At 45.5% G+C, this 7,425-nt stretch overlaps 1 pseudogene; it reads right to left on the bottom strand.

Annotated features, from left to right (window-relative positions):
• Positions 1–4,540: 4,540 nt before the first annotated feature.
• On the bottom strand, positions 4,541–5,232 carry LOC124966129 (neurexophilin-1-like; annotated as a pseudogene).
• Positions 5,233–7,425: the final 2,193 nt, after the last annotated feature.

Genomic DNA, 7,425 nt, shown 5'->3' with positions numbered 1-7,425 from the left:
CGGAACCAGACCTCTTGCACCAGCCCATGCCACCTTCTCCATAGGTCACTTTCTTTTAATACCCAGAATGCCTTCCTGCTCCAAAGTGCACAGGGAGGCCCCCCTCTTCCTCCCTCATGCTGGAAGGCCACTCCTGACGAAAACGGCTGAGAGCCACTTAGCAGGGGAGCCACTTGAAACCAGCCTGGACACATCCCCGTCGGTATGTCCTTGAGGGACATGTTGCACATTCCAGGGTTTTCCTCATGGAGATGGCCCGGGCAGCTAGTGGCCAATGGGAAGCTGGTTCTGGGACTCAACACTGAGAACTAATCATGGGCCCCACAGTGCCTGCCTCCCTTGGGTTCCCTGCAGAGTTAGTAGGAGCTCTGCTAAGGTAGATTCCTGGCATGACCTCCTCCACCAGCCACAGATATGGTGAGGAGGGAGGGTGGGTGGGGGAGAAACAGCTCAAGGCAGCAAGGCAGTTGGAGATCCAAATTTGGGTGAGAGTCTCACACTGGCTTGGCAATTCTCTTCTTTCACAAGAATCTTGCCCAATATGCCCCATGGAGAAGCTTCTGGAGTTCCTAAGAGAATGCAAGGAGGAGGATTGGTTGGAGGGGAGTCAGACTTGAGGCTTTAATTTGGGCCTGCAGTGGGGGGAGGAGAGTTTGGGTATGGGGAGTGGTGAGATTCGTAATATGCAAAGTCTGGAAGGTCTTCGGGAAAGCTGAGAGACAAGGACACTTGTGGAAGAGCATGTGTGTGAGGCTCAGATGAAGCCATGGAGTTCAAGGGTTGGTTCTTCCCAGATGGGGCTACAGCCAGTGGGGCTCATGATCCATTGGAAGGTGTCATTCAGGTGTGAGTGGGGAAGATGCCTCTCTTCGGTTCGATAGTGATATCTAGATCCTGTCTCCACAGATGCATGAGAATTATAGGGATGACTTCACAGTGCACCTGTGACCACATCGCACCATCATCCTGTGTGGATACGAGGTCATACATGAAGCTCTGGTGGATCAAGCAGAGGCTTTTCCCAGCTGAGGGATTATTGCCATCACTGAGTCCACCTTCTAGAATCTGGAGAGTGGGGGACTGGGTGGGGACTGGGCATGTGGGTGTGCATGAGTCCCGTCAATCTTTCCTCCATGCTCCTCCAATCAGGAGTGAGCTTCACCAATGGAAAGCCTTGGGAAGTCCTCCAGAGGTTCTGTCTGACCACCATGAAGGACTTTGGGAGGGGGAAGTGGTGTTTTGAGGAGAAAATCAAGTAGCAGGCTCAGAATTTGGTGATGAACTGTTTGGTGAGGATGAGCCCCTTGGACTGGGCTGGGGGTCAGCAAGATGGGGACATTGAGAGGAAGAACATAACTGATAAGAACTGGAACAGAGAGATGCAGGCGGATTCAGGGAGAGAGGGAAACAGAGTCAGTGAAGGGAAAAGGAGTGAGGAACATAGAGACAGAAGAGGGAGGGAGAGAGAAAAAACAAGACAGAGAAAAGCCAGGGAAGCAAAGATAGATCTAGAAAGAGAAATTCCAAGGAACAGATTTACACATGAAAAAGCTAAAGCTAGAATCAGGGGAGAAACAGAGGGTTAGTGGGTTGAAGGGGAGGGGGATCAAAGACAGAAGGTCACAGAAAAGAGATTGGACATTCTCAAAAAAAGGGTCAGAGATGACTAGAGAGAGACACAGATGTGCAAAGGAAGTCAGACCAAGACAGACACTGGAAGCAAAAGAGACAGAGAGGGACGTAAAGAAAGGAAAACTTAGACTCAAAGGCCAAGTGATAGATGGACTGTCCAGGAGACAGAGAAATCAACCTTATGGGGAAGGTGGTGCCAGCCAGGTCAGAGTCACCTAGAAGGACAATGCAATGGAGGGGACATCCAGACCTGCACGATGGACCTCTCATGTCCAGGGACCTATCTGAACCTGGCCCTCCTCTTTCACTCCATCACGGCTGACATTATCCACTCCATTGCCTTTGGTGAACACTTCAATTACCAGGACCCCAAATTCCTACATCTGCTAAGTTTACTGAATGAAAATTCACCATCCTCAGTTTCTTCTATAGCCAGGTGAGGTCAAAGATTTCAGGATGGGCCAGGGATCTGGGTGGATGGACCCTGGGATGGAACTGGGTGCTCCCTGTCTAGAGCTCAGGAGCAAGAAGGCAGGATGGATTTGGATTTTGGAAGTGGAGGAGCTTATTTGATTCTCTCCCTCTGAGGAGAGTAACAGGCCTACAAGGCCTCTGCTAGCATCCACGGTGTCTTTAAAAACATTTTTTTTTAGTTGTTGATGGACTTTTATTTTATTCATTTATTTGTATGTGGGGCTGATAATCGAACCTGGTAGAACTCTTGCCTTTTTTTAGAACTCAGCTTTAAGTAATATATTTTTATGCACATTTTGTTTTGTCCAGAAACAAAATATCTAAATACAAACAATGTCATGTTGCACAGATATACCTTTCAACAATACCTGAGCTGAATCTGTAAGGGATCTCATGAAACCATGCAGGACACAGGAAATCACATAAGGGAGTTTATTAAGCAAACAGAGTGTCTCCCTGCAGGGTAAGAGAGAAAATGAGAGGAAAAGAGAAAGGAAAGAGAAAGAGCGCACGTGCTAGAGAGAGTGGAAAGCGAGGAGGAGAAAGAAAGTGAGTCAGGGGGAGAGAAAAGCAAGAGAGAGAAAAGATGACGGGGAAGCTATCTTTAAGAATCCCACCCGAGCCAACAGGGGACCAATAATGGAGAAGGATACTTGTAAGCTGACCAATGAACCAATAGCTAGCTAGGATGTTCACAGACTGACAGTAGTTGGGAGGTGGGGAAAATGGCTGTCCTGGAAAGGGCGGGAGAGCAGTTTTCAAACTGACAAGCTAGGTTGTGATGCGACGGAAAGGGCGGGGGAGCAGCTTTGTATTACAGAATTGATGCTTTGGACACGGCTGATCTTTTTCATGGAGTTCACAGCTACTGATGAAATGAATTCCTCGTATATTTTTTTCCCCTTTTGAACAAATAACAAGCAGAAAGACAAGTGCAATTTAATGTTAATAAGAAGCTCAAGTAACACTTGGTCAAACTAGGTGAAACACAATCCATTCGTGCAAATGAAGACTGGGATGTTGAATTTGTTACTCTCTGTGTAGTAAAGATAAGACAGACATTTATTACTGCCTGGTGTTTGCCAAGCATTTCCCTTCCTATATATGATCAGAACTTGTTTGAAGTGGCCTTCGGGGTCTCAACTTTGCAAATATCCAATTATTGGAGATGAAAGCTGTAACCCCAGTGTCTGCCCACATGTCAATTCCGAATGTTTGCTCATCTTTACTGAAAACAGGCTCCCTCCACAGGGGGACAAAAAGAGAGTCATCTTGTATCCCCTTGAATGTGCCTACTGTCTGCTGGAGAAAAGGTGACCACCCTTAGTTGTGTTCATCAAATACAGCATGCAGAGCTCTGAAGACACAGCTTTCCCTTTTAATTAGCATATGTAGTATTGTTAACCAGTTTAGCTCCTTTCAGCACAGGAATGCTTTTTTGGGAATTATTGATTAGCATAGGCTTAAGACTGTCAAAGGGATTTCCAGAACAGTGAGGGTTAGAAACATTTTCTGCTTAGTCCTTTTGTTTGATTATAGTTATCCTGAATCATCATGAGTCAGACAATGAAAGTCCTCTTGATAGATGATAGATGAATGTGTGTTTGTGTGTCTGGAGAGATGTCCAAAAGTGTGACTTTTAAAATCTGTGGTGACGGTGGAGTACTACTGAGCCATAATGAACAACGACTTTATGGCATTTGCTGGTAAATGAATAGAACTGGAGACGATCGTGCTAAGCAAAATACTCCAGTCCCAAATGGTCAAAGGCAAAATGTTTTCTCTGATATGTGGAAGCTAATTCAAAATATAGGGGGGATTAAAAAAAGAAGAGAAGAAAGATTAGTGGAGAAGGCCAAGGGGAATGAAGAAAAGGGAGGAGGAATAGGAAAGGGAAAGACAGTGGAATGAATCTGACCTAACATTCCTATGTACATATGGGAACAGACCACCATGAATCCCATCATCCTGTGCATTCGAAAGTCACTAGTTAAAAACATGTATAAGTGAATAGCAGAAAGTTCAGTAGGGACTAGGTCCTACCTAGGGAAGAAAACTGAGGGAGGGAAAAGGGAGGGAAAGGGAAGTTCTGGGGACTGAAGGAGAACACACCATATTCCATGCTCTCATAACTTTGTCAAAGTGAAGCCTAATACTATGTATCACTAGGAAGTATCAATAGAAATGAATGTAAAAATCAGTGGTGTTTACAACCATCCTGAGAGATGAAGCTGACTGGGCAGGAATGACATCAGATTGCTTTCCACAGCAGTCATGCAACACATGGAACAATCTGATTCCACAGCAATCTGATGGAACAGCAGTGTAGACACATTCCCGACCACAGCTGTGACCTTCTTCATTGTGAAACAGCCCTGTCACATGACCTTTTGTTCCTCAGTCCTTCCCTTGTTCTCCTCATCCCCAGGAGAGGTCAGGTGTGGCCACTGTCATTGGGACACACTCTCTGTACTTGTTCATAATCTGTATTATAAAAGGGAATGTAGGTACGGGTCGCCTTGAGGGGCCTGGAGCAGAGCCAGGGAACTTGCTGGCATGCTTCTGGGGACAGGTGTTTGAAGGGTCCTTTCTGCAGAGTGTGTTCTTGGAGCCTTGTCAACCTTTCATATTCCACACCACAGTTACAGGACGTGGGATCTTGGCAGCAATCACAGTTGGTTGTGCCAAGTCGAATTCCACAATTTTTGTAGGAGGCACCAAGCTGACTGTTACCTTCCCCCAACTAGTGGATTTCTGCCCCATTGCCATGATCTACAATTTCCCAGTGTCAAAAGGTTCTGCTTTACTGTTTGGATGTTGGAATGAGGATCCCCCCATGGAAACATTTTTTTAAACCTGCGTGTCTTAACAGTGGGTCTGCTCTGAGCCCTGGGCCAAGGAGTTCCTCAGCTGGTCCCAGAGGCCTTGCTCAGAGGCAGGCTCTGGGTGTCAGGTCATAGGTCCAAATCTACATCATTTTCTTTGCTCTGAATGTCTGTGGCAGGAGTTGGCTGTTAGGTAAGTGCTCACTGATTTCTGAACACATGTGCTTTAGTGTGGATTTGCTGCTTCTGACACCACAAGTTCTGAGTTTCCATCATTTGTGGAATTGGCACATGTGACCATCTCAGAGGTTCAGTCCGTGGTGGGCCACCTCCACAGCTAAGGGCCAGAGGGGAGGCAGAACGTCATGATGGAAGGGCACAGCCGAGGAAAGCATCTCCAGACCCGTCAGGGAGGAAGCAGAGAGCCCCTGGCGCCTTTTAAAGGAACTAGAAAATGGCAGCCCTCCCTTGAGTAAAACTGCTGCTTAAGTTCACTCATTATTGCACAAACCAGGAAGCTCTGTCAAGTCCTGGCTGCAGGTACACATGCAGGCTCCCGTTACCTGCTGACACCCTCTCCTGTGTCTGGATCTGAGGTACACACGCCACCATCTCAGCACAAATGTCACCCCTACTCTCTTCAGATGAGAAGATGAGTCAGGTTGGGTGCAGGAATTAGGTCTTCGAAATTGGATGACTTTGGATGTAAGAGTGACTGGACAGCCTGCAGCTGAGCATGTGGCACCGCGTGTCCCCTGCATCATCCTCCAGTGTGACTCTGACCTGACTAGTGCCATCTTCACTTGTGTGGTTGGATTCTCTGTCTCTCACTGGGTCTTTGCATCTACATTTTTCTTCCTTCCTGTCTCCCCCTCTGTGTCTCTTGAGCTTTGGGTGTCTGTCTTGGTTGAGTTTCTCTCGTCATGTGTCTGAGACTGTGTGCATTCCCTTCTCTGCTCCTGTCTTCTGTCCCCCTTCATCCATACCTTCCTAATATTTGATGTCTCCCCTGAGTCTATTTCTATTTTTTTTGTTTCTTTGTCTTCTCTATCATATACCCTTTAAGTGCAGGCCCCCAGTGGCCTAAGGACCTCCCACATAGTCCCACCTCCCACATATTCCATCACCTCCCAGGGTCTCACCACCCTGGAGACCAAGCTTTAGACACTTGAGCTTCCGTGGGGAGACCCAAAGCATTATCCAGACCACAGCACGTTGCTTTCTATCTTCATAGTGAGAGAACCACATTTCCTGACTCTTTCTGTGGTTAAAGAGAGTACAACAGTACGCTCCTTTCTCTGTCACTTCTCTTTCACAGGTGGGTGGAGCTGTTGAGAATCAGGATTTCTCTGTGTCCCAGGTGTTCATTTTAGGACTTGAGGTGGGGGTGGAAAGGAATACTCTTCTAACGGACCATAACAAGGGTAAGGTCTTGTGCAGTGAGTGGTCTATGAGAAAACACTTGATCAAATCATCACTGCTTGCGGATGATGTAATCCTATACTAAGGAGATCCAAAAGGTTCTACCAAAAGACTATTTCAGCTAACAAACAAAGTTTGTAAAGAAGCAGGTTACAAGATCAACATACAAAAATCAATAGCTTTACTATATACCAATAATGAATCTTCTGAGAAAGAAATCAGGAAAACAATCCCATCCACAATAGCCTCAAAACAAATAAACAAGCAAACACCCTGGCATGATTCTAATCAAGGAATTGAAAGACCTCTACAATGAAAATATATAGCACACTGGAGAAAGGAATTGAGAAGACCTCAGATAATGGGGAGACCTCCCATATTCATGGGTAGGCAGAATTAATATTGTTAAAAGGGTCATACTACCAAAAACAATAAAAAACCCAGAACAGCCCAAAGCAATTCTAAGTCAAAAAAACCAATGCTGGAGGCATCTCAATAATTGGTTTTAATTTATATTACAGAATTCTAGTAATAAACGCTACATGGTGTAGGCATAAAAACAGATACATAGACCTGTGGTATAGAATAGATACCACAGAAACAAACCCACCTGGATAGAGTCATCTGATCCTTGACAAGGTGCCCAAAATATACATTGGAGAAAAGACAACCTTTTTAACAAATGGCTCTGGGAACACTGGTCATCCATATGTAGAAGAATGAGATTAGACCCTTGTCTCTCACCCAGCACAAAATCAACTCAAAATTGATCGAAGACCCAGGAGTTAGACCAGAAATCATGCAACTCCTAGGAGAAAATGTAGGGTCAACACTCCAACATACAGGCAAAGAAAACAACTTTCTCAATAGGACCCTAAAGCTCAGGAAATAATGCCAATGAGTTAATCAGTGGGATGGCATCAAATATAAAGCCTCCACACAGCAATGGAAACAGTCAGGAATGTGAAGAGAGAACCTACAGAATGGAGAAAATTTTACTAGCTACTCTTCTGACAATAGATTAATATCCAGGTTATATGTAAAGAACTCAAAAAACTTAACACCATAAGAA

The sequence above is a fragment of the Sciurus carolinensis genome, chromosome 16, assembly GCF_902686445.1.
Source record: "Sciurus carolinensis chromosome 16, mSciCar1.2, whole genome shotgun sequence".
Classification (NCBI taxonomy): Eukaryota; Metazoa; Chordata; class Mammalia; order Rodentia; family Sciuridae; genus Sciurus; species Sciurus carolinensis.
The sequence above is the reverse complement of the archived record's forward strand: the minus strand, read 5'-3'. Positions and strand labels throughout refer to the sequence as shown.